Here is a 27823-nt window from a genome sequence, read left to right as displayed (position 1 = left end):
CAAAATGATCCATAAATTATAATTGAACTACAATTGAGTGCAGTCAGCCTGTGACAGATTTCATTCTAGCCACCTCACCCTAAGTTCAAGACTACAGTTGTGAAGGCAAGACCCAAAAGTCCAGTGTGAGAGTTTTGTAAGGAATCCTATACCTATCTTCAACTTCCTTTGTAATTTCTAATCAGAGATATCAGGGGCCAGATCTTTATAAAATTGCATTAGTTAAAGATCCTCCCAGGGAATAGGTTATCCTAGATTTTAGCAGTAAGGGTCAAGTGGTGGCACCACTGAGAATTATCCACTCATTCATTCTTTTACTCATTCATTCTACAAACATTTGCTTGTTCTTAACTGTGTTGGAAATACAGCCTCCACAAAGGAGGCAGCTAGACATAGATGTTCTAGGATAGTGGATGGGGTTCTACAGAAATTCCAGTGGGGGAGAGATCTGAAACAATCTGGAAAAGTCAGGAAAAGCTTCCTAAATTTGAGGGTGATGAGTCAAGTATTAAAGGATGAGCAGGAGTTAGCCAGGAAAAGGGAGGTGGATGATGTATACCAAGGTCAGGGGACTGAATAAGCCAAGTGATTGTGGGGAAAGGCAGTGTGTAGCATAGTAAAAATCCATATAGCCTCTCTAAAGGCACAGCAGCACTAGTTCAACTTAACCTGGCCAGTGTTGACTTCCTTTTTTTTTTTTTGGCAATTCAATGCCTATTTATATACTAAAATTATATCTTCCCCTGCCACAGAACACAAATCACATTTCTATGACAATATTCCAACAAGTTTAAGCACACAGCAGGAAACTGCCTAGGAAAGATAAAGAAATCTATTCAATAAAGATTTAATTATAAAAGCATTTAACTGCCCAGGTAGCTATCATTACATGGTAGTTCACACTACATTAAACGGAGAGCCTGTTAGGAGGGATGGATTTCCTCTGAACTGAAAGCCACTTATGGAGCACTGAACTGTTAGAAATTTCCAAGTCTCAAATGAGTATTTATTTTTTTTCTTTTACATGACTTTAACATAGTGCATTAGTAGAAAAGGCCAGCTTCCACTCCCAGACGTGCGCTTGTCCTCAGACTTCACTGCCATGATTTAGAAGATGCAAACGTTATTGCCTAAATATTATTCTATACGTCCATCAGTGTTCAGGAAAACACTTTAAATTGCTACTTAATTTACACCGTAATGACTGGGTTACAGCTTTAGCTCATTGGCAATTCTGGAAGCAATAATTTTGAAAGCTATAGATGTCTCTGATAGATGCTTGAATTGAACTCAGCTCAGAAACAGTCCCAAACACCTCCATCTCCCATTGCACCAGGTTCTCTGTGTGCCATGGACGCAGAAGAGCAGGAAGGGCTCCCTCCACTTGTAGTCCCAGCTATTGGCGCCTGGCACTTTGCGGATTTCCCGCAACATGTCACTGGGGTCCATGGAACTAGTGGTTTTCATGTTCCAGGTGAAGGGCAGAGATTCTTTTGATCAGCAGCATTGTGACCTGAGCCCTTATATCTCCTGTTCCTCTCATACTTGGTTGGAAGCCTTCTTGTGAGTTTTGAAGTTAATTTACTAAAAAAGATTAGTGGAGCCTCTACTTGGAGTCTGGGACAGTGGCATAGCTTCCTGGGCCAGGCTGGGCAAGGCAGGAGGGCTTTGTATCTTGCAGTTCGCCAGTTCCCGGGGCTGGCGGTGGAGTGCTAAGACTGGCAGTGCCTATGGGGGAAGTGAATTCAGTCCTGGGTGGTGGCACTGCAAAGTTCCCCTTGCTGACCATTTTCAACAGTCCATACTGTGGGTTGAAGCAACTGTGATTCTCTGATAAGAAATGGTGCTGTTCTCCATGCCATTCTGGATCACTGAATGTCAGCCCACCATGATTCTCTCACGAAAAATTCTGCTGTGTCATCCCTAAAGATGCTGTGCTACTGCTGGGGACAGCAGGGCTTTTCTTACATTTAGGAATGTCCACTTTGTTGGGGTTACTTGCCTTCCCAAGCATTGGACTGGCTTGAGCAATTGCCTCTCCTCCCACCGCACTGCCACCTCATTTCTAGGAGGGAATTCCATCTTCTTTGAGGTCACTAACAGCAATGCTTATCTGACTCCTCTTTGGATATGCCCCAACTGAAGGAATAGCTGGTCCAGCATGTTCACTGTAGGCTCTTTGCTTCTGGATTGAAGAAAAGCTTCTCTGAACTTCGTGGGGAGCAGACTGTCTGGTGCTGTTGCTGAGGTCACTGCTTGGCCTCACCTTAGCAAGTGAAAAATTGCTGTTAGAATTGGAGTCACTAGTGTTCAGCTCTGCAGATTTTCTCCCCAACAATAATTTTGTAGCTGTGATTTCATCATATTTCATTTTACTGAGAGATTCTTGAATTTTTTCCTGTGAATATCCCACTCCTACCATAATATCTATTCTCTTCTAGTCCAGCTCTGGTTCAACAAAGGGTTAAAGTTCATCTTCCTCATGCCCTGCGTTGAGCCACCTGTCCTTCATGATTTGCTCTGGAATGCCTAGCTTAATTGGGTTTAGCACCAGAAAGCATTTGAGCAGCTTTTCATAGCCTGTGGATATGTAGAAAGGGATTCTGTATTTCCCTCAAAACTCTCTAAGTTCCTTCCAAGATTCTGTCCCCCCAGAGGGAAGCAACTTGTTGACTAGAGTGTACAGAATAATTCCAAGACTCCACTCATCCACGTCCAGCTCATGGTACTTCTAGCTCTGGGAGAATTCTTGGGCTGCATATGGAGGACTCCCACAAAATGTATCTAGTTTAGTGACCAAAGTAAACTCATTGCTAAAACAGAAATCTGCTATTTTAATGTTCATATCTGCATCTAACAACAGATTTTCTGCCTTGAGGTCTCTGTGAACAATCGCTTTTGATGGCAATACTGTACTGCAGACACGATTTGTCTAAATTTAGCTCTTGCTTCTTTTTTTCTTCATTCTTCTGTGTGCAATCACATAGTCAAAAATATTCACCTCCACTTGCATACTACATGATGATTAAGTAGACATACAGTTTGTTTCCTTACCCCTGGAGTCTAGAGATAGCAATCCCCATGTGCTGAGCCTACCTTACCATGCATTCCTGCAACCCCTTGCTGTGGCAGGAACCAGAGATATAAACCAAAGGAGAGAGAAACTAAAAAAATCAGATGAGATGATGCCAGGTTGGGATTTATTGTGTCCTCAGAATTTGTGGTTCTAATTGACTACAAATACTGTGAGCAGGGGAAGAAGCAGTGCTTTGCCTACCAAAGAGGCAATCACATCACCCTCATGGTCCATGCACAGTGCTGGCAACTCCTATGGGAGCTTCTTCTTTGGGTGTGAGAAGGCAGCACCATAGTTTCCTAGAACAGACTCAAAACAGATAATAAAGACCAACATCTGTTCTGAGAAATGTTAGTCATCTACATGTAGGAGGTAGGAATGCCAGCTCACAAACTCAGGTAAACATTTTTAAAAAATCACATCTCCTTATTTTATAGATGTCAGCCCAATTTTAATTCTAGGACCTGCTTCTTCTCAGGCCTATTGCAAAATGTGACCTCAGTCATCCTCAGGGCAAGCCATGACTCCTGAAATCGGTTGGATTGTTAAGATGGTAGCTAGGTGCCTTTTGTATTTGGTCTTAGACACTGGAGCTGTCAATTGCCTCTGTTTGCCTGGAACATTGGGTAATATCAATTGTGTGCCACCTGCCAATATACCCTGGATAGCACTCCTTTCAGGGTTTTGGTTCATCACCAGGATGCTTCTGGAAGCCAGACTGACTCTTACTGCTACCGGATGCCTGTTCTCAATTGCTCTTTTCCTGCTGCAGCCCAAGACTTTGTGGACTAAAGAGGAGAGCAAAGCTGAGCCTCTCTACCTTCTGATTCTTCAGGTCACTTTGCCGCTACTACTGAATACCCTTCACCCCCTCTTCCAAAACTCTTAGGATCTCCACGAAACCTTACAAAATAAATACCAGACATGCTTGCCAGTGACTTTTGCTTTCATGCCTGCCCGTTATCTGTACCGATGAAGCACAGAGAGAATGGTCTTCATGAATGGGCAACCCGAAAACAAAATCAGACTGTGTAAGTCCAAACACATAAATTAATATCTCAAAAATTATTCAGTCATACAAAAATCCCCAAAGCAAGAGATTCACAAATTTTTCCACTTCACAGAAAAACAGTAGGAAGGATCATGATCATCTATGATCCTTTATATAATCTTCTTTAGTCTCAAAATTGGGTTACAATGCCCAGACCCTCTGTATGTGGAAGTTGCGTATGGTCTCTGCCTTTTAGCCCACAATTCTATTCCAAGGCTGGACCCAACCTGGGGGTAGGGGGAGGGTATTCAAGGCTAAATTAACTCAGTGCCTCACATGCTTTTTTTTCTGGCAGGCAGCTGCCATTAAGGGGCCCCTTGCTGAGAAAATCCACCCCTTAGTGCCAGCTGCATCCCTGTATTTATGAGTGAGTGAACCTTTTACCAGCATCACTTGGAAGATGCACACGGTATTTCCAATTTTAGAAATATAGTTATTTGGCATCTACTCTTTACCCAGAGCTGATTGAGGGATGTGTTTTCTTTTTACATCAGTGTGCTCTATTGCTCTTGGTGTGAAAAGATGACAGATGCTGATGCTATTACTGTCTGAGTGTGTGAGCAGGCCTGTGAACGCTGTGAAGGTTTGCTGGAAAGGGGCATGCATGCACAAACACACACACATGCACACACAAGTGCACACAATCTAGCTCTTGCAAATCCATGGGCGGCATAGGTGTAGGCCAAGGTAGACCTTACCAAGTCTCTTTTTTGAGTATCTAAAAGAATCTTTTTCAGGCTTCTCTCTGTGCAACAGTTCCTACTTTTCTGAACTATTTTCTCTTTTTCCTTATGTTGTTGACTCTTAGAAGAAAGCAACCCAAATAAAAAGTGATCTGTTGCATTTTCATCCTAATTGGTTATACCCATCTGTTTAATTGTCTGTTTTCTCAACAAATGCATGTGCCTTTCATTCCATGTCAACCCCAAAGCTTGGCCATAATGCATGCCTAAAACCAGAAGCTAATCTTGCCAACACTGTTATTTGCATTAGACCTTCCAGTCTTATAGAATTCTATAATTTTTATACTATTACTTTTAATCTTATACATTAAATACATGTTTGTTCCATGTCTGCTATGTGCTGGAGATATAGATAGATAGAGAGAGATGTAGATATATAGATATAGATAAATGTAAATTATAGATATATTTATGTGAAATGAAGATTATATATGTCTTCCTCAACAAGAAGTTGCAAAATTGAAGTTTCTTTCCCTCGGGAAGGGTAAATGACTTTTCTAGATCACCCAGTTGGTGAGAAGCAGAGTTGGGCTTCAAGTGCACATCTCCTTGATACTGTAGGCAGCAAAGCAGCACAATCTCACTAAAAACCTGAATTGGTGGGTTTATGAACTTGAGCTAGAAGGGGACTAGAGAATAGCCAGCCTCTTCAACTTTTACATAAGGAAGCTGAAGTCCCAAAACGTTAAATAATCCACTAAATTATGTCCCACAATCAGTTAGGGGGCAAACCTGAGTCTCACTCCTGTACTTCTGACAAATAGTTGTGATCCCCCATAGAGAACAAAGAGCTAATGCCATGGCACCTGTGACATGTACACATGTTATAGTTGGATCTTTCATGAAAAAGCTCATATATTAGGCAATGTAAGAATGTTCAGAGGTGAAATGATTAGATTATGAAAACTTTGACCTCATCAGTGGATTAATCCATTTGGTAGATTAATAATTTGAATGGACTACTAGTGGTAACTATATGTAGGTAGGTGTGACTGAAGAAAGTAGGCCACTAGGGGCATGGCCTTGGAGTATATCTTGTCCCTGACTACCATCCTCCTCCTCCTCCTCCTCCTCCTCCTCCTCCTCCTCCTCCTCCTCCTCCTCCTCCTCCTTCTTTTTCTCCCCCCACCCCCGCCTGCCTCCATCTCTATTTTCTGCCTTCCCTGAGCTAAGCAGCTTTCCTCTACCATACCCTCCCATCATGATGCTAGGATATTCTGCCTCATCTCATTGTCCAAAGCAATACTGCCAGCTGACTTTGAACTGAATCTCTGAAACTCCAAGCCAAAGTAAACTTTCTCCTACAAATTATACTTGTCAGGTATTCTGATCACAATGATGCAAAGTTGACTAACAATAAGGTAGAGCTAAGCTCTTAGCAAGGAGATAAAGCTATGAGAAAAGAAGTGCTATTTCCAGTCAGACCATTCTAAGAGCAGGAGGAAGGAAGGGAAAGTTATGGAAAGGCTTTTTGTTAGATGTTCACTTTCAGCTAAGTCTAACCAGCAGGAAGCAGCAGATCCTGAGGCCTTTTTCTCTGCCACAGCTCGGGAGTCATGACTACCTCCTGTCAGGGCTCAGGTTCATCCTGCCTCTCCTTTGCCATCAAGTCCCTGTTGGTACAGCTTTGTAGTCCCTGGGTTACAGTAGGATAAGAGATTCCTAGAAGCTGTCCTAAAAGTTGGTTACACACCCAGCTCTGTGTGCTGATGAAGGGAGCAGGGAGTTAGGAGGACTTCAAGCCAGGACGATGTTTTTGAAGTTGTCTTTTGAAAGGAGGTGGCTACATTTGATCAAATCTAATTCTGGAAGTACCTCCAGTAAGAGGATTATGCACTAGGAATTTTCCTTTGGATTACATTGAATTGTTATAAATAGCAGCATATCTGATATCTTGATTTAAGCCACAAATAAATTTCTGACACATGGTGATTGCATGATTGTCTGGATAATTACCATGTGCTGCCTATTTACATGAGCATATTCCATATTGGATGTCTCTGCTTACCATCCTGCTTAAGCCTTCTGAGGCTTCCCATTGCCCCAAGAACAATTCAGAGCCTTTGGAAAGACTTGCAAGTCTGTGGATGAAATGCCAAACCCCTCCCCAGGATGTCTCCTACCTTTCTGTTTTTCTAGGTTTTATAGATGTTTCTCACATAAATACCAAACAACTAGCTAGGAAGGGAGCTTTGGTGATAGCTTAAAAATATGGATTTGCTATAAATACTTCATATGGTGCTTGATGAACTTTTTAGGAAGATTTCTACAACTTTAGAACAACTCTTAGTGTTGCTGAAGAAAACACCAATCTGAATGGTTATTAAATATTAATTTTGATAAACCACTGAAAAATCCTGAGTTGTTGTGTTCAATATTAGATAGTAGCAAGTGTTTGCTACCCAGTGATCCTGACTTCTACTGAACACTGTTGTGAGCATCCCTGAGCCTGACTTATCTTCTCTCTTACAATTAAGTTAGTCCATGTGACTGGCTCTTATTAGTGGGAAGTAGGAGGAAGCTGGGTGCACAGTGTACAAGCCAGGCCATCGTCATTCTCTTTTCTCCCTCTTTCCCTTTTACTGCAAATGTGGAAGACTGAATCCCTAACTTCCCACAAGTTGAGTTCCTAACACTCAAAGAAGACAAAATAAGGCTTTATCATGCTGTGTGATTTGGAGGATTTTGTTGCCACACTGTAGCCTAGTGTTCCCTACATAATACACCATCCTTTCTTGCCTCAGCAGACCTGCCATAGCAGTGCTAGACTGTGGAGGTAATGGTGCACTACCCACAGCCCCTCCTGCAGTATGGAGGCCCTCATTCCCCCACCTCCAGGAACGTTGCCTGCCAAGAGCTCAGGAATCCCACTCAGTCAAAGGGAAGTTCCTCTTCCAAGATTCTGCTCCCTCTCCAAAAGCAGTCACATCCTATGGCTGACCGTTTAGTGCCTGCAAAGACCAGGCTCCCTTGCCTCAATTTTGAGATTCCCTCTGCAGGGGCTGTCCAGCTGTGGGGCTCCCTAAGGCTCTGTTGAGACTAGCCTGGCTCTGTTGAGATTAGCTTTTTCTTCCTGTTCACTCCTACTTCGGAAAAATTATTCCTTTGTTGAATACTCCCCAACAAATTTCCTACATAAAAATCTGACTTGGAGTCGGCCACATGGAAACCAGTGACTCTTTCTTGTTCACTAACATACTAGGCTCTCTTATTTGACAGCTACTTAGTCTGTCCCTTCTGCTTTGAGCAACGCTGCCTCCCCATGCTTGCTGAGCCAATCTGTATTGGTCACTGACATTGTACATAATGCAAATAGTACATCCTCCTTCTTTGATGCTCCTCAACAGACAGCTCCCAATGGGTCTCCACTCTTTCCATACCTTCCTCCATTATGGTATTTCCCCCAGCTCCTGCAGTTTTGGGCATGGCTGCTGTTCCTGAGACTGTAAACTCATAGAGAGCCGGTCTGAGTTCTCTCTGTAGCTGCAGAGCTTAGCATGATGCCTCCTAAACCAATGTTTCTCATTGAGAATCACATTCACCAGGGCTCACTGTCATTGGAGGGTGTGGAGAAATCCAGTATGGTATGATAATTTTTATTGGTATTATTCTGGGTTGGCTCTTTCTGAATTGAGAGATTGGGAAAACAAGAGTTAATTTGTGTTGTTTTCTTTAGTATTTTTATCATCACTAGTTTCTGCTCCATTTAGCAGGACTCTCTACCTGTAAGCTTCTGAAAGGCAGCCTCCCCACATTAAAAAAAAAAATTCTAAACTCACTAAGCTTATGCTATGAAGGAAGGGAGAGAGATTAATACCTTTCATAGATTCTGGTACATGGAAGGGAATGGAAGTTAGTGGTTTCACAAGTACTGGGTCTGTGTTTCCTTCCCTGGCAACCAGATGGAGAGGTGGTTGGTAATGGGGTCTGAGAAGGACTAAAGCTCAAAATGAGGACTGTGGAGGGGGGGGGTGCACAAAAAGCATAACAATATGATTGATAGTGAATGCTCTATTAACACAGCAACTTAAAAGTTCAAAGTAATATTTTATTTTGAAGACAAGAGTATGACATTTCTTATACAATAGTGTTTGTAGTTGAATATTCATCCCTAATACATTGATATTTAAAAGGAACTGGGTTTCATTGCTCTGAGGGAGAGAATATTTTTTTAACTGTCTGACTCTCTCTTCACATCCTAGCTAGAGGCCTCAGAGATGAGTAACACTTGCTCAAAGACTTACCAACCCTTCTCCATTCCTTTGTTCTGTTAGAAAACATTTCTGTAACATAAAACAACCATCCCTGTATCTGGCATATTCTACTGACCTCACAAGCATGCATCCGAATATATTTCTCTTGGAGGAGCTTTATTTACAACCTATCTTGTAATTGAAGATAGGTGGATTTTTACTTCCTAGGAGCTTGAAATATGGGATTTGGGGGGTTTTGATATGTAAATGTTATTTTTGAATGAAAAATACAAATAATTTGCAATGTCTTAGCAAGACTGTTTTGGAAGCATCCACAGCATCTGGTACTTACCACCTGATTATTAATATTGTACATACATGTGTCAAGTATGCTTGAGAAAATAATGAGTGCCCTGACTTTATGGAATATGATTGTTTAGGAGAACAGAGATTAAATTTGCTAAAAATTGAAGATAATTTTATATTATTGAAAACCTATTTAATTTAATTGTAGGGTAGTTCATCCCTGTAAACTCTATTGAGTTATTCATAAATTCACTCCAGAATGCCAACATAATTAATAGTTTCATGGGGTAAATTAAATGATACCTCCCAAGATTCCAAGAGCAAATAAGTTTTGATCTTTCCTGGGCTGGCTAGATTTGCTCTGTTCTGTGCTCCAAGAGGCTGATCTGTATGGATTATTGCATGGGCTTCCTTGTCCTGTAGGAGAAGACATTTGCCCAGTTGGTGACACTAACAGGAAATTGGGAGGAGAGAGGGATTAGGGCATCTCGTATTTCCTCCATGTGCCCCTGGTTTACAAGTTGGCAATGGCTTTGTTCCTCCACAGAAAACCACAACTTCCATCCTCCTTCCTTCAACTATAGCCACAGCTCTTTCTAATCAATCCACCCCCTTGACAGCTCTAACGTTAGTCACCAAATGTTAATAACCCCACGGGCTTCACCATCCCTTGTCAGTTTTCCCTAACCTTTCCCACAAGCTCATAAATAGTCTCTTCAAAAAAACCCTCCTCAATTACCCCTATTTTAGTGTGCAGTACCCTAATGAAATGCCATATTACCCTTACTCCCCATTGGGCTATGCCTACAAAAGGTAGAAGGCAGTGAAAAGGTAGACTTAGAAGACTTCATTGAAAATCTTGGCTTCATATACTCTCAAAAATTCATCATTTATCATGACATTTGATATATTATTCCTGTTTTTTATAAAAATGTTTTTTATGAGGTTGGTAATTTTAAGTATTAAGTGATTTTGAAATATTATACATATTCTCTACATTTGTTAAAATAATATTTGATACATTAAAGGGGGGTAGTTCCATGTTAAATATGCTTTTCACTAATTATTCTATATTTTAGAATAAATTTTCTTATAATGAGTGTGTAAAAAAATAAAAAAATAAAAAAAAGAAAATCTTGGCTTCATATCATATTATGTCAATTATAGCATGTTAAGTGTTTTAATATATCTATATTACTTACATTAACTAACTTCCACATTATAATGGTATTTGTCTCCATTTATTTTCTGAAGGTTTGTAAGTGCTCTTAAACTTGTTTTTAGATTGTTGAAATACAGCTTTTTTTTTTTAACACACGAGTTCTGGGTTTTGACAATGCACTAGTCCATTTATCTTTGCTCCAGTGCAGCCAACTTTGTTACTGTTCATTATGCTTCTGTATGGTTCCCTCTCATCAAATCTCTTCTCTATCCATCTCTGTATCCTCATGCTATACTTTTTTGTGCAGAGTTGGCACCTTTTTTTCATTCAACTATCTAGGAAATTCTGAGAGTCTGCTAAATTTTTCAAGTGCCTGCTAAATGCTAGACCCCTCAAAATTTTAATAATTACTCTAATATTACCCTCAATAAAGGAGAATTAAGAGCCTTTCCTAAAACTTCACTCTCTTCAATGCTTCTGAATCCCTGTGCTTTTTCTGAAGCAATCACATTCCATTTTGCGCTGTGAAAGTTGGGACCATACCTGTCTGCCATCAGATGAGACCTTCCCTAGGACACAAGTACATCCTGATCTTTACCATCTCTTCTGTAAGAACCGCATATCAAACACATAGAATACACTTAGTCAATGACAGATGAATCAAAATGAATCACCAACACCACCTTCTCCCAGCCAGGAAATGCCCTGAGAACCTGATCTGATGTAGAAGAATGCTCTGACAGGCTGAGATTTTTGTCAGGTATTTCAGAGTTGAGAACACATGGGTCTGGGCCAATCTGAGCAATTAAGTCTTGATACCAAAAAAAAACAAAAAGAGGCTGTCAGAGGAGGTTGGAACACAAACATTGCCTAATCAGAGCTGTCCCAGTCACCAAGTAAGTTCAGTGTTCCCACCTCCTTAGCCCTGCTCTTACCACAGCCTTAAATTACTAACCAGGACAGCTGCAGTCACTCTGAAATTTTTACATAAATTCTGATAAAGTCTAGCCCAAATGCTCTGCTCACACTGTGCTGACTCATATGCCCAAAATATGTCTGACCAGTGAGGCAGAAATAAATGATATTATGGGCTTTCAACTATCATCCTCCCCAGTTCTGTTAGTTTTAGGGGCAGATTCTAATTTTGTACATAGGGGGAAAGTGTGTCTACTGAATCCCATCCTGGAGAGACTGAGAGAAGAAAATGTACTACGGGATTATTTTAAAGGTGAGCACATTTATTTTAATCTATCATTCCTGTCCTCTAACTCCTGCTCACACCCACTATCACCCCTTCACCATAGAATTGTTTTAACCCAATTGCATCTCAGAATCCTGAAATTTCCTTGTATCACCAGAAATGAGATTAAACATCACTACAAAAATGAAATGAAGAAAAATATCTTCACAGAGACTTGCAGAGAAAATTTTCTTTCTGCTTTTCTATAGGGAATAGGTGTGAAATGACAGAGTAACAGATTTGATTCAGCTTATGCTAGAAATAATGAAAATGGTGTGATTGATCCAGTTTCCCTATCTATACTGGATTTGAGAAAGGTTACAGCCAATGTTTGCAATTTATTTGCAAGAGCAGAGGTCTTTAGAAAGAGTTTTGTCTCATTCTCAATTCCGGTACTATTTCATGTTCATATCCCTCTGGTCTTTTCTTTGTCTTTTGCTTTCATCTTGTCTTGATAGAGTTTCTGTATCTTTGCAGGCTGCTTCAATACTTTATGGAAGAGGGAAAGGCATAGCAAAAAGTTTTAATAATTACTGTATTTGAACGCTTATCTATCCACCTCATGGCAAAAAAATAAAATAAAACAAAATCAGTTATAGTTATCCTTGAAGCAGAGACAGAATTCAGGGACATGTAGGATTTAATCCATGGTCAGTTGACTCCAAGACAGAAACATATGGTGGGCACAGCAGAGGAAAGCTTCTCAGCTCCTGGCCACCAGGCAGCAGAAAGAGAAGGGGCAAAAGAAATAAATACCTTTCCAGGGCATACCCACAGTGAGCTACCTCCTACAACTAGGTCCTACCTTCTAGCAGTCCATCCAGATAGATCAATCCACTGATGAAGTCAAGCCCTCACAATCTAATCCTTGACTAAAGCCCTGCCTCTGAAACTTGCTGCTTTGGGGACCATGCTTTTAACTCATGAGCTTTTGGGACATTCCAGGTCCAAAACCTAAGAAAAAGTCTCTTAGATACTGACATTGATTAATGCTTTTGAATTAATTCATACATGAAAAATAGAATCCATGACTCTGTTTTAGTACCTTACAATTGAGAGCTAAGCTGTGCTAGGCTTTGCTCCCTGTAACTTAAGAGAATAATTTGGAAAACCTAGTATCGTAGAATGCTGTGTTAGTAAGTTTTCTGTTGCTGTGACAAAATACCTGCAAAAATCAGCAGAGAGGAGGAAAGATTTATTTGGGCTCATGGCTTCATAGGTTTCTGTCCACTGTCAGCTGGATCTATTGTTTCTGGAACTATGGTGAGACAGTATATCATAATAGAAGGGCACAGTGTAGGAAAGTTACTCACTTATCGTAACCAAGAAGCAGAGAGACAGCAAGAAAGAGGCCAGAACAAGATACCCTTCCAGGGCACAACCCCAGTGATCTATTTTTTCCAATAAGCCACACCTTCTATAGTTTCTACCATCTCCCATTAGTCCATTGAACTGTGAACCCAACAGTGAATTAATCCACAGTGATTAACCCATTAGTGAAGTAATGCTAAGGTCAGAACCCTCATGAGCCAACCACTTTCCAAAAGCCCCACCTCTGACTATTTCTGCATTGGGGACTAAGCCTTTTAACACATGAACCTTTGGGAACATTCCAGATCCCATGAGAACAGTGAGAACAGTGCTGCTACTAGAAATCATCTTTGTCGTTATCTGTTCCAAGTATGAAAATGTACGTGCATATATTTTTTTAAAACTTGATTGCAAAATAAGCTTATATTTGGTATAAGAATACCAAATTGCCCTCAAATATAAAAATCAGAGTGTAAGTCTTATCTGCCTTAATCATACTTCCCAGAATAAGTACCACTAACAGGAGTTTTTATTCATTTATTTATTCATTCATTCAAAAGTATTTATCAAGCACCAATATGTGCTAGACTCTGTGGAAAAGACAAAAATGACTAAATAGACATAGAAAATAATATCAGTTAATGAAAGTAACAATGAGGTCACTGAAGGTCATATTTGGCTGCAGGGGGCAAAGGGAGCAGCAACACCAAGTCCTGCAGGTAGGAGTACACTGGGTGTGTTCAAGGAACAGTGAAAAAGGAGAGAGAACACGAGACAACAGAATTGTCAATGTTAGGCACATCTTAGGTCCTGAGGCATTTGTAAGAAGACTCACATCTTCCTTAAGTGTAAGGAGAGACAGTTGGATGGTTTTGGATGAGAATATGGCACAAAAAGCTTTTGTGCAGGAAGTAAGGATCTAGGAGGACGGCTGCAGGTTAATTTTTTTAATATGCATATTTTTTTAGTTGTAGATGCTGAGCACAATACCTTTAATTTATTTTTTATTTTTATGTGGTGCTGAGAATTGAACCCAGAGCCTCACATGTGCTAGGCAAGCACTCTACCACTGAGCTATAACCCCCGCCTGGCAGGTTAATTTTTAAGGAGGTACCAGCCAGAGAGCAGAATTACTATATGTAAACGTATATGACTGTTTTTGTAGTATTTATGCTTATGACTGTTTCCTTTGCACTAAGCAGCATTAACCACAACAAAAACTAATAAAAGACAGATTAGCAGACTCAGTAAGATTAGCTCACATGTTCTGCATTGAGTTCATAGGCAGAGCATGCAAATGAGGCAAAGGGACCCTGGGAAGCTCACACAGATTCCAAAAGACTTTCTTGCCTGCTCCACTAGAACAGGCCACACCTGTTCCTCAGGCAATAAATAATATCTGAAGATATTTTTATGACATCTTTATGTTGAAATAATTTTATGCATAGGGTTTCAAAAATAGCTCAGAGTTCCCATGTACCCTTCAGCTTCCTCTAATGGCAATACTCACACAACCAGAGCAGGTGTTAAAACCAGGACCTTAGCATATAGGTACCATAAGATTGAGCTAGGTACAGATTTTATTTGTATTTCCTCAGCTGTTAGCTTCTCTCTCTCTCTCTCTCTCTCTCTCTCTCTCTCTCTCTCTAATTTTTAAAATTATATTTCTAAAATCTACACATAACACTTGTACCCATGTATGGGATTCAGTGTAACATTTCAATACATGCATACAATATATGATGATCAGACATTAGGGTAATTGGCACATCTATCACCTCAGCCATATAACATTTCTTTGTGTTGGTAACATTCAAAATTCTCCATTAGCTATTTTTAAATATCCAATTAGTTGTAGGCAATCATAGTGGTCCTGCTATAGAATATTAGAAGTCATTCCTCCTATCCAACTGCACCCCTGGACCCATTACCACTCTTTCTTTATTTCTTCTCCCCTCATCACCCAACCTGGGCTCTATCACTCTTTCATTCTCCATGTCTTTGAGATCAGTTTTATCTTCCACATGTAAACGAGAGCATGTGATATTTGACTCTTCATGTCTGGCTTTTCATTTACCTTTCATTCTTTCTTTTAAAATTGTTTTTATTATTATTATTATTTCTTACATCACACTAGAGGAGTATGTTACATTCATAATTTTTTTGCATTACAATTCTTAATACAACTTTATACCATAATGTATCAAATCTCTGTTTGTATGTAAGGTATGTTTATTTATGTATATTTGGGGGAAGTATAGCACTATGAAATTTTATCCCATGTATCAGCTTCCCACTGTCCCTTTTCCCCATTTGAATGCTCTCCCTGTAGACATGACATGTGAGGACAATCTTGCTGACTCTGATAATTCAACTTCATTAATTTTTGTTACTATTGATATTTTTGTAGAATTTAAGTTTTGGGTTATTAAAGAGTGTCTTTGTAGTGATACTCAACTATAACATCTCTACAAAGATACTCCTTGTGCTATTCTTTATGTTTGATGATAAAAAGTAAGCTTTCATTTTATAAAACCTGAACACAAAGAATATATTTCTATTTGTGCTTCTCTATTTAATATTCAGCTTATTAAAATCTATAAATCTACTTACACAATATTCTAAACATTTAAACATCACAAATGCTTAAATATTTATGCATTTTACACATTGTTTTAAATATTTAAACTTTGGTTCAAAATGCAATTAACCATGTTCCCTAAAGCATTCCAATAAAATCGAGTCTAACGTATGAACCTCGGTTAGTTGATTCAAAAACAGAGATCCTTCACAGGTATCAGCATGATTTCAAAATTTATTTTTATATTTTTTTTACTTATATTAAAATTAAAATAATGATACTATTCTTTTGAATAATGTATTTTCTGTACTTATTTCATAACTTCCCTAGAGTTACAATAAATTTTGGCAGATGCAAAAGAAAATACCATGTCACTCAAATATACCAGGATTATGTGTTCTAGAATATTAATTAACTGATCTTTGGTCATGGCATGCCATATGGTTGTGTCTTCCAGGACCTTTCAAAGTTACGTAAGTACTCATAGAGTTCTCTCTCTCTCTCTCTCTCTCTCTCTCTCTCTCTCTCTCTCTCTTAAATTATCAACCCTAATTTGTAAATAGAATTTTTCAACATCATACTTCAAAAATAACATGGCCAAGAAGAAAAGTTTTGCTTTTTGGCTCCCTGAACTGTATTTAAAAATACATTATCTGCAGGAAATGGCACCAATGGTTTGGCTATTTTGCAAATAATCAAGCATACAAACTACTCTATGACCAGCCGTTCCACAACTAGGTATTTTCCCAAGAAAAAAAAATATAATTGTGCACAAAGACTTGTCAACAAATGTTTGTAGCAGCTTTATCTGGAATATTAAAAAACTGGAAATAACCCCAGTGTCCATCACCAGGGGAGTGGATTAACAAATTGCAGTTTATCTACACCATCAATTACTGCTCTGCAAATAAAAAGAAACAACTGTTAATAACAAAAAAATCCATGATCATCTCAACTTTATGCATAATTTTCAATAATTTGTTAACATTCTTGGGAATATTATTGTTATTGTTATTATTATTATTATCTGACTTAGGATTTTGTAAATCAAGAGATGAGAATCTAGTCTGGGAGTCTTGTTTCTATGGATTCTTGTTTCTGCTTGGATCCTCCCATTCTTCTATCACCTTGGTCTACTCCCTGGAATACTCTTTCTGACTTTTTCAGTCCTTCCTAGTCTTAATGAATTTATTTCTTTGTTTTCCCAGAAACATTCTATTTAATTACAACCCCCCTGATTCCCATCATTCCCATATACTGTATTAGTGATCCTCCTGAATGGATTCTTCCAGTGAGTATGATAATTTCAAGGTTCATCTCTGCTATAGCTTGTATCAGTACTTCATTTCTTTTAATGGCCAAATAATATTCCACTGTATATCAGTACTTCATTTCTTTTAATGGCCAAATAATATTCCACTGTATGAATATGTAGCATCTTGTCCAATCCACTAGTTGTATGAGCATTTGAGTTGTTTCTTCCTTTTGGATAATATGAACAAAGCAGCTATAAACAAAAAAATAAAAATCAAATATGTACCTCATAAGAACAACACTCATTCACTGTATAAATCATCCCAGAGATATTCAATTTAAAAAGTAGGCATATACTATTTATCCACCATTTAAATTTTTAATTTTAAATCCATCTTTTACTTCATTCTGTTAAAAACCATTTGCTTTCAGGCTTTGTGATGACAGAATTGCCATAACTGGGTGCATGTGTGTCCCTAAAAGCAAAACTCAGGGTTTTTCTGACAGAATCCTTGTGTTAAAGCAAGTGGTTCTACTGTCAAGATGACCTTTTTCAAGCCACAAACATAGAGTCAGTGATTCTCCAAGAATCTCTATTTCCATTTTTTTAAAAAAATTATTGGTTCATAATAATTGTACATATCAGTGTTATTCATAGTGAGTTATTTGTACATGCACATAACATAACTTGATCAGCTTGATTTCCCAATACCTCTTTTCTCCCCTCTTCTCTCCTCCTGATCCCCTTCCTATATGGTACTAATCTCCCTTCCATTTTCATGTGATCGCCTCCCCACTCCTTTCTCTCTAGCTTGCATGTATGAGAGAAAGCCTACAGTCTTTGACTTGCTGAGTTGGATTACTTCACTTAACATGATGTGCTCCAGATTCTTGTTTTTTCCTGGAAATGACATAATTTAATATTTATTTATGGTTGAAGAAAACCCCAATATGTATATATACTGCATTTGTTAATCCTTTCATCTGTTGATGATACCTAAACTGGTTCCATAACTTGGCTATTGTGAGTTGTGCTGCTATAAACATAGGTATGCATATCCATCAATAGTATATTTTATCCAATTCTATTTCCTTCTAATAGCAAATAACACTGAACACTAAAGCTGAACCACAGACTATTCCTCATGTGAACTGCATATGAGATGGCACCTGCTCCTGGGCTAGTTTAGCAACAAAAATAAAAGTAGGCATTTCTTCCTATTCATGTGAATTTGTCATGGACAAAGTTGCATGCTCCTTGTTTTCTATGTAAACAACACTCTTGGATTTGGGCACTATACACACAACTATTGTTGTGTGCAACAGTTCTGTAAACTGATACTTCTCATTAAAACAAAAAAATCACTATTTTTTGTGTTTTCTTAGTAAAAATCATTTTTGATTTGTTTCTCGTCAATATGCATACCTAGATTTTTAACCTTGTAGAGCCTAAAATTGCAACACATTTTCTTACTATTTGTTTCTATGGATCATTTAGAACTTCTAATTTTCTGTTAGCTAGCATTCCATTGCCAGAGTTTTAATACAGATGTGCAAATTTAGGTGCATGCAAATAATATATTGGGGTTTTTTTGTTAAATAGAATCTTATTTTACTCATTATACTTTAAATTATATTTTTTTACTTAGCAATGTATTATTATATCGTTCAATATCAGACATAGATTTATATATATGCTTAAATCCCTGTCTTCAAATTATGCCTACTTTTAATGATTTATGATCATTATAAAGAGATTTCATAGAAAAACATGAAACTCACCCAAAATTTAATTATTTAGGAAAAAACTATCAGTAAATGTATATTTCTCGTTTTGAATGGGTGCAAATGGAGGCATAAATTAATCTTTGATGGAATATCAAGGCAAGAAAAATTAATTGATTCTAATTAGTTGGTGCCCATCAGGGAAACTTAAAAACCAGGTAACTCCCTAAACCAAAGCAGCATTACAGTTTTCTAGGGCAAGGAAAAGAGAAGGTTACATGTCCTTTGTTTCTGGCCTGGATTGCACTTTTTTTTTCCTTGCATTTTCATTTTAATCTCTAACTCGTAGAAAACATGTGATTGCAGAAGGTAGATAAAATTCTGTATTTTATGCCTCTGGATCAGGATCATTGGTATAATTTCATTCCAGAAAATTCTTTTGAGACCTACTTTTGGAAGTATTGTGAATTGCCAAGAATTGGGGAAAGAGAGGAATTAGGGGAAACAGCAGAGGAGAAAAGAAGAAAAGAGACAAAAATCAAAACCAGGAAAAAAAGCATTTGTTGCAATCCATCTACAGGGTCACCTACAGTTACTCAGTTATGTACACTCAATTATTAAATTAATTTTTATTTAAATTTAATACATGAAGAAGGAATAAACAAAACTGAAACAACTGACAAACTTTATATCAATGTTTCCTCCCAACAGAAATAGATCCTAATATACTCCTCCTAAGGCTCAAAGAATTCACAATAAGAAAATAATGAAGGACATAAAACCCAAAAATTTCCACTTGTATTTATTTTAGGGAACATTGATTGTCTTCCTGCTAGGATGAGAAAATTAACATTCTCATATTTCCTCCCACACCCTTCCCACTCTCCTATTGCTGTTAGGAACATCATTACTTCTCACAATAAATTAGCCTAGATCCAAGTGGGATCTCTTTATAATGATCATAAATCATTAAAAGGGGGCATAATTTGAAAACTGAGACAGGGATTTAAACCTATATATTTAAATCTCTATGTCTGATATTGAACAAAATAGGGTTTTGTAAGTCAAGAGATGAGAATCTCATCTATGGAGTCTTCTTTCTGCTTGGATTCTCCCACTGTTCTATCACCTTGATCTACTCCTTGTAGAATACCCATTCTGACTTTTCCTTCAGTCCTTCCTAGTCTTAATGAATTTAAGTGCAAATTATTTTCATCAGTGCTTTTATTATGAGTCCTCCCAGTTGGAATTATTTATCTGTTTTAATCAAGCACTAAATAAAATTTAGATTTTTTTTAGTAAAGATTCATGAGATTGTTTTTGTCATCTAAAATGTCATTATTAATCATCTTAATTGAGCATAATAATATTATAGGGCCACAAAAGGCAAACATATTTGAACATTACTAGAACATATTTGACTGGTAGAACGTTGTAAAAGTTCTCTATCTGTGGTTCCTGAGTCATTAATGACATAGTTATTATGTAAAAGAAATTTTGATTTTATTTATTTTATTTCATTTCAATCAATTTAATTTCAAATAATTGGTTGAAATTGCATGTGGTTACTTCCTACTGTGTTGGAAAGCTCAACTCTAAGAAGAAACAAATAAGATGATCTTCATGACCTGGAGCAGGAATAGATTTCATAAATAGGATACAAAAAGCATGGTGCATAAGAAAGATACCAATAACCTGTGTTATAATAAAAGTAAGAAAATATCTGTGTAAAGATATCATTAAAATAATAGAAGAAAAACCACAGAATGAGAGAATATGGGAAGGATATATAAAGAACCCATGGAATTAAAAAAAAAAGACTGGGTGCAGTGGTGTATGCCTATAATCCCAGCAGCTCAGGAGGCTGAATAGGAGGATCTCATGTTCAAAGCCAGCCTCAGAAATTTATAGAGGTCCTAAGCAAGTTAGCAAGAATCTAGTTCTGGGAAAAAGGGGGTGGTACTGGAAATGTGACTCAGTGATTAAGTGCTCCTGGGTTCAATCCCCAGTTTAAAAAAAATACACACAGATATCATCCCAAACAAGCAATGTACCTGATTAAGCAAGCACTTGCCTACAAAAGTTATCCAATTGGTTAATAAACATATGAAAATGTACTGGATTTTATTAGTCATAAGGAAAATAAAACTAAAGCTCAACATATACCAGAAAGGCTAAAGTTAGAAAGACTGATATTATCGAGTGTTGGCAATGTTGCAGAGTAACTTGAACATTACTGATAGATTATCTGCTAACAACATTTCTTATGAATGTACATTTCTATTCATAGGTATAAATGGGCATTAAAATATCCACAGTATCATTATACAAAGTGGCCCAAAACTAGAGTAGCTTGAATATCAAGACTAGAATTGTAATTAGGAAATCTTATACATTCATTCAGTGAAATTGTAAGGGTTCGGCGGAGCTTTGGAGGGAGAGACCACGCAAGAGACTGACTTCATGCAATTGCAGAAGGGGATTTATTGGGGATCCGTTCCAGCACGCTGGGGCTCTGTGCTCACTCAAGAAGGGAGAGCAGCTCAGAGCTCAGAGCAGAGGTCAAGCAGAGCTTAAGTACACTTTCTGGAGAGGGCGGTGGGCTTTACATACATCAGAACAAATCATCATGAGGCGCGGGAAAATTGAACAACAACTCTGAGACAGGATTAGTACATTCATTGGCGGGAACAGTCTGGGCAGGGGTGATTGGTCACTTCTAAGCAGGGTACACATTTAAACTGATTGGTTTTGGAGCCTAGATGCTTACGTGCCGAGCTACTTGGAGCCCTTAGCTATTAAACAACCAGGGAATCAATGGAGATATTTACTGGGCAGTTCCAGCATTGTCCTAAAAACTACAGAGATTACAGGTTCTAGGGGTAGCAGGGGAATTGTAACAATGCCTTGTCTTTTACTTTTTAGCCCAGGCCTTGTAATTTAGAGACCTTACAATGCCCGGTCTTTTACACTTTAACTCAGACTTTTGCAGCTTAGAATCAGCTTAGAAATTTTACCTTTACAAAATTTCACCCAACAATGTACATTTATAATTTGTATTTATATGTAATTACAAAAACAAATTTCACCAACACTTGTTGAATGAAAAAAGACAGCCCTAAAAAAATTACTCCACTTACATAAGGCTCAAAGTTGTGTAAAATTAATTTGTAGTATTAGAGATCTGAATGGTAGTCACCTTGATAAGACAGAGAGGAGGTAGCAGAGAAGTAAAAAACCACCACAACATTAGTTTTGTAAATACTGGTAACTTTGCATTTCCTGACCTTGTGAGGGTTACACAAATGTTGGCTTCATGATACACTACAAAGAGGGTCATTTAGGTTTTGAATACTTTGCATTCTATGCAATATTCTTCAATAAAAGTATTTTTGAAGGATACTAAAATTTTATCTCCAGAAAACAATTTAAGAATGACCATTTCCTAAAGCCAATGCACTCGTTTTACAAGTTTAACATTTTTATGCATGAAGAAATAAAGACAATTAAGTTTCAATTTCTTTTTAAGTTCTTAACAATGTACTGTATTTTGCATCTGTGAATTTTTATTCATAGCCTTTTCTCATTTTTCTATGGGGTATTCATCATTTGCATAGATTTATAAGAACATTATTTAGAAAAGACATACACTTACCTGACAAAGAAGTTACAAGTATTTCCCCATTTATCATTTCATTTTATTTATAGAATCATTTTCCAAGTCAAAAGTTTTAACTTTTATTTAGTCAATTTCTTCATATAATTTAGTTCATGGTTTCTGAGTTTTTAAATTGCTTATGATAATTTATTTCCAGAATCACCACCTCTGGGACAGGAGTTCCCTGATTTCTCCTTAGCTAGCAAAGCAATAACACTTCTTTATCCTTTTTCTCAAAACTGCCCTTGTTATCGGATTAGCATCAGGGACAAGGACAGAGATTTCGGGAACAAATTTGGTACCCCAGGTGGGACCCGACAGCAGCCCCTGCTCCAGCTTTCTCAGGCTGACCTGGCTTGCAAGGAACCTCACTTCCAAGCTGAGGATGCAAGGTGGCTGGAGAACTTGTCGAGAGCCAACTGCTGGAGAGTTAGGAGACCAGTGAGCTTGCCTTGGGTAGAACCAGGAAGTTTTTCCTGTGAACAAAGTGAGTGACTGACTGAGGGAATATCCCAGCAGCTGCCTAAGCTCCTTTTGCTTTGGGAAACTCCTGCCTACCCTCCCTCAATAAAGTTGCTCCATCATGGTCCACTTTGAGTAAATGGAAACTCAACTTAGGAAGTAGCAACAACTTTAGCTAACTGGTAAGTCCTCTGGTGTGCACACAGTGACCCTTGATTCCACACACCTGGTTCCTCTTTGTGGGAACCTCTGGTCCCTCTTTTCGGGGACATCCGTGATGCCACTGGTGTAGGAGTCATGGTTCATTGGCTAGGGATATTTACTTCCTTCTGGTCTGTTCCAGGCTCTCATCTGTTTGTTGACTTTGGGTTTGGGAATTCTTTCTGGTTGTCTGTCTGTATTTTTGTTTTGTTTGTATCTGTTACTGCCCCCTTTTAAGACATGGCCAATATTGCACTGATTCTGTAGATAGTCTCTGGGGAAGGATCATCGCTGGTCCATTTAAAGTTTCTTCTCTGCCATGGTTTTGTGGCTCCTTTCTGGTCATCACTCTCTGTTTCTTTTTTGTACCCTTTTGCAGTTGGAATTCGTCTGTCAGAAGTAAGGGGAGTTGAAGAAAGGGCCATCTATAGATATATACTTATCTAGGATAATGTTTTACTGTAATGATCTGGCTTTTGGATAGCTTTCCTGGACTATTATACAATCTTGCTATTGTAATTGATCCATCAAAGGTAAAGAAAATGGAAGAAATTTGTACATGCAGGTCTGTCTGTTTTAAAGGTACCCATCTGTCAATCCTGGTTTTAGTGATTCTCTCTTGTCTGTGTTTTTATATGCTATTGGCCTTTTAAGACATGAGCCATGCTGCATTGATCTTACCAGTAGTCTCTTAAGCAGAGATCTTGGCTGAATGGGCCATCTATAGGTATAAGCCCTTCTAAGAGACAAATGGTTTACTGTAACACAATCTAGCCTTTGAATGGTAATATTGGATTACTTCTTTTTTATGTATTTTCAGGCGACCCCAGGTTTATGAATCCCTTTTATTCTTTCATATACTCAGCTAATTTTTAAAATTCATTCTAGTTAGTTATACAAGGCAGTAGAATGCATTTTGACACATCATATATAAATGGGGTATAACTTGGCATTCTTCTGGTTGTATTTGATGTAGAGTTATACCAGTCATGCAATCATAAAGGCACACAAGGTAATAATCTCCATTCTACTATCCTTCCTCCCCCCATAACTCCTCTCCTCAATTCACTTCCCTCTGTCTAATCCAAAATACCTCTATTCTTCCCTAGCCCCCTCTTCATTCTTATTGTGAATTATCATCCACATATCAGAGAAAACATTCAGTCTTTGGTTCTTTGGAATTGGCTTATTTTGCTTAGCATAATATTTTCCAGCTCCGTTCATTTACTGGCAAATGCCATAGTTTTGTTCTTCTTTAAGGCTAATATTTCATTGTGAATATATACTGTAGCTTCTTTATCCATTTATCTGTTGAATGGCACCTAGGTTGGTTCCATAATTTAGCTATTGTGAATTGAGCTTCTATAAACATTGATGTGGCTGCATCTCTGTCATATGTTGATCTTAAGTCCTTTGGGTATAAACCAAGGAGTGGGATAACTGGGTCAAATTGTAGTTCCACTCCAAGGTTTGTGAGGAATCTCCATACTACTTTCCATAATGGCTGTACCAATTTACAGTGTACCTTTTTTACACATCCTAGCCATCATTTATTGTTGCTTGTATTCTTGATAATTGCCATTCTGACTGAAGTGAGATGAAATCTCAGTATAGTTTTAATTTGCATTTCTCTAATTGCTAGAGATGTTGAACATTTTTTCATACATTTATTAACCAATTGTATTTCTTCTTCCATGAAGTGTCTGTTAAGTTTCTTTGACCATTTATTGATTGAGTTATTTAGGTTTTTTGCTGCTAAGTTTTTTGAGTTCTTTATATATCCTGGAGATTAGTGCTCTATCTAAGTTACATGTGGTAAAGATTTTCTCCCATTCTATAGGCTCTCTCTTCATGTTATTTACTGTTTCCTTTGCTGTGAAAAAGCTTTTTAGTTTAATTCCATCCCATTTATTGATTCTTGATTTTACTTCTTGCATTTTAGGAGTCTTGTTAAGGAATTCAATTCCTAAGCCGACATGGTGGAGATTTGGACCTACTTTTTCTTCTATTAGTGCAGGGTCTCTACTCTAGTGCCTAAGTCCGTGGTCCACATTGAGTTGAGTTTTGTGCACGGTGAGAAATAGGGGTTTAATTTCATTTTGCTGCATATGGATTTTCAGTTTTCCCAGCACCATTTGTTGAAGAGGTTACCTTTTCCCAGCCTATGTTTTTGGTGCCTTTGTCTAGTATAAAACAGCTGTATTTATGCGGATTTCTCTCTGTGTCTTCTATTCTGCACCTTTGGCCTTACATATCTGTTTTGGTGCCAATACCATGCCATTTTTGTTACTATAACTCTGTACTATAATTTAAGGTCTGGTATTGTGATGCCTCTTGTCTCACTTTTCTTACTAAGTATTGATTTGGCTACTCTGGGTCTCTAAGTTTTCCAAAAGAGTTTCATGATGGTTTTGTCTAGTTCTATGGAGAATGTCATTGAGATTTTAAATGGGAATTGCATTAAATCTATATAACACTTTTGGTATTATGGCCATTTTGCAATATTAATTCTGCCTATCCAAAAGCATGAGAGAACTTTCCATCTTCTAAGATTTTCTGAAGTTTCTTTCTTCAGTGTGCTGTAGTTTTCATTGTAGAGGTCTTCCACCTCTTTTTGTTAGATTGGTTCACAAATATATTATTTTATTTTTTTGGAGGTTATTGTGAATGGGATAGTTTTCCTAATTTCTCTTTCAGTTGATTCATCACTGATATATAGGAATTTGATTCATGGGCACAATTTTATATCCTACTTCTTTGATGAATTCTTTTATTGGTTCTAAAGTTTTCTGGTAAATTTTTTTTATTTTCTAAATATAGAATCATGTCATTGGCAAATAATGATAGTTTGAGTTCTTTTTTTTTCCTATTCATATGCCTTTAATTTGTTTCTTCTAATTGCTCTGGCTAAAGTTCCAAGGATGTTAATAAAAGTTAATAAAAGTGGTGAAAGAGGACATTCCAGTTTTAGAGGGAATGCTTTCAACTTTTCTCCATTTAGAATGATGTTGACCTTAGGTTTAGCATTTGCAATGTTGAGGTATGTTCCTAATCTCCCTAGTTTTTCTAGTATTTTGAACATGAAGAGGTGCTGTATTTTGTCAAATTTTTTTTTTCTGCATCTATTGGGATGATCATATGAGTCTTTTGCTTAAGTCTGTTGATGTGATGAATTACGTTTATTGGTTTCCATATGTTGAACCAATTTTATTTACATCTTTGGTATGAATTCCACTCGATCGTGGTGCATTATCTTTTTAATATGTTTTTTAATGAAATTTTCCAGAATTTTATTGAGAGTTTTTGCATCTATATTCATTAGGGATATTGGTCTGAAGTTTTCTTTCCTTGATATATCTTTGTCTGGTTGTGGTAACAGGGTGATACTAGCCTCATAGAAAAAGTTTAGAAGGGGTCCCTCATTTTCTATTTTATGGAATAATTTGAGAAGTGTTTGTGTTAATTCTTCTTTGAAGGTCTTATAGAACTTGGCTGAGAATCTGTCTGGTCCTGGGCTTTTCTTAATTGGTAGGCTTTTGATGACATCTTCTATTGTATTGCTTGAAATTGATCTGTTTAAATTATGTATGTCTTCCTGATTCAGTTTTGGTAGGTCATATGTTTCTACAAATTCGTTCAATGTCTTCAATATTTTCTATTTTATTGGAGTATAAATTTTCAAAATTGTTTGTAATTATCTTCTGTATTTTAGTAGTGTCCATCAGGATATTTCCTTTTACATCACTAATTTTAATAATTTGAGTTTTTCTCTCTCTCTTTGTTAGCATGGATAAGGGTTTATAAGTTATATTTATTTTTTCAAAGAATCAACATTTTGTTTTGTCAATTTTTAAAATTGTTTCTTTGTTTCAAATTCATTGATTTCAGCTCTGATTTTAATTATTTCCTGTTTTCTACTGCTTTGGTGTTGATTTGTTCTATTTCTAGGGCTTTGAGATGTAATATTAGGTCACGTATTCATTGACTTTCTATTCTTTTAATGAATGAACTCAACTTTCCTCTTAGCACTGCCTTCATAGTATCCCAGATGTTTTAATATGTTGTATCACAATTCTCATTTACCTCTAAGTAATTTTTTATCTTATTCCTTATTTCTTCTGCTATCCATTAGTTCAATAGTATATTATTTAGTCTTCAGGTATTACAGTAGCTTCTATTTTTATTTTATTATTTATTTCTTATTTCATTCCATTATGATATGATAGAATGCAGGGTAGTGTCTCTATTTTTTTAATATTCACTAAGAATTGCTTTGTGGCATAACATATGGTCTATTTTAGAGAAGGAAACTTATACTGCTGAGAAGAATGTGTATTCACTTGTTGATGGGTGAAATATTCTATATATTTCTGTTAAGTCTAAATTATTAATTGTATTTTTGAGTTCTATAGGTTTATTGTTGTTGTTGGTGGTGGTGGTGTTGTTTTCTTTCTTTTTTTTTTTTTTTTAGTTTTTGTTTGGAAGATCTATCCAGTGATGAGAGAGGTATGATAAATTCACCCAGTATTAAGTGTTGTGCTCTATTTGATTCTTGAAATTGAGAAGGGTTTGTTTGATGTACATAGATACTCCATTGTTTGGGGCATAAATATTTACAATTGTTATATTTTGTTGTTGCATAATTCCTTTAAGCAGTGTGAAATGTCCTTCTTTAGCTGGAAATCCACTTTATCTGTTACGATAATGGAAACTCTGCTTTTTTACAAGATCCATATGAGTGATATGTTTTTTCCCATCCTCTCACCTTCAGTCTGTGGATGTCTTTGCCTATGACATTGGTCTTTTGGAGACAGCATATTGTTGGGGATTGTTTTTAATCCAATCTGTAAGTTTGTGTCT

General features: G+C 37.3%; 1 pseudogene; it reads right to left on the bottom strand.

Annotated features, from left to right (window-relative positions):
• Window positions 1–1209: 1209 nt before the first annotated feature.
• The window catches only part of LOC113181966 (MAP/microtubule affinity-regulating kinase 3-like), a 136032-nt pseudogene continuing 109418 nt past the window's right edge, over window positions 1210–27823 (bottom strand).

Source organism: Urocitellus parryii, chromosome 3 (assembly GCF_045843805.1).
Source record: "Urocitellus parryii isolate mUroPar1 chromosome 3, mUroPar1.hap1, whole genome shotgun sequence".
Taxonomy (NCBI): Eukaryota; Metazoa; Chordata; class Mammalia; order Rodentia; family Sciuridae; genus Urocitellus; species Urocitellus parryii.
Note: the sequence above shows the minus strand (reverse complement) of the source record. Positions and strands in the feature narration are given on the sequence as shown.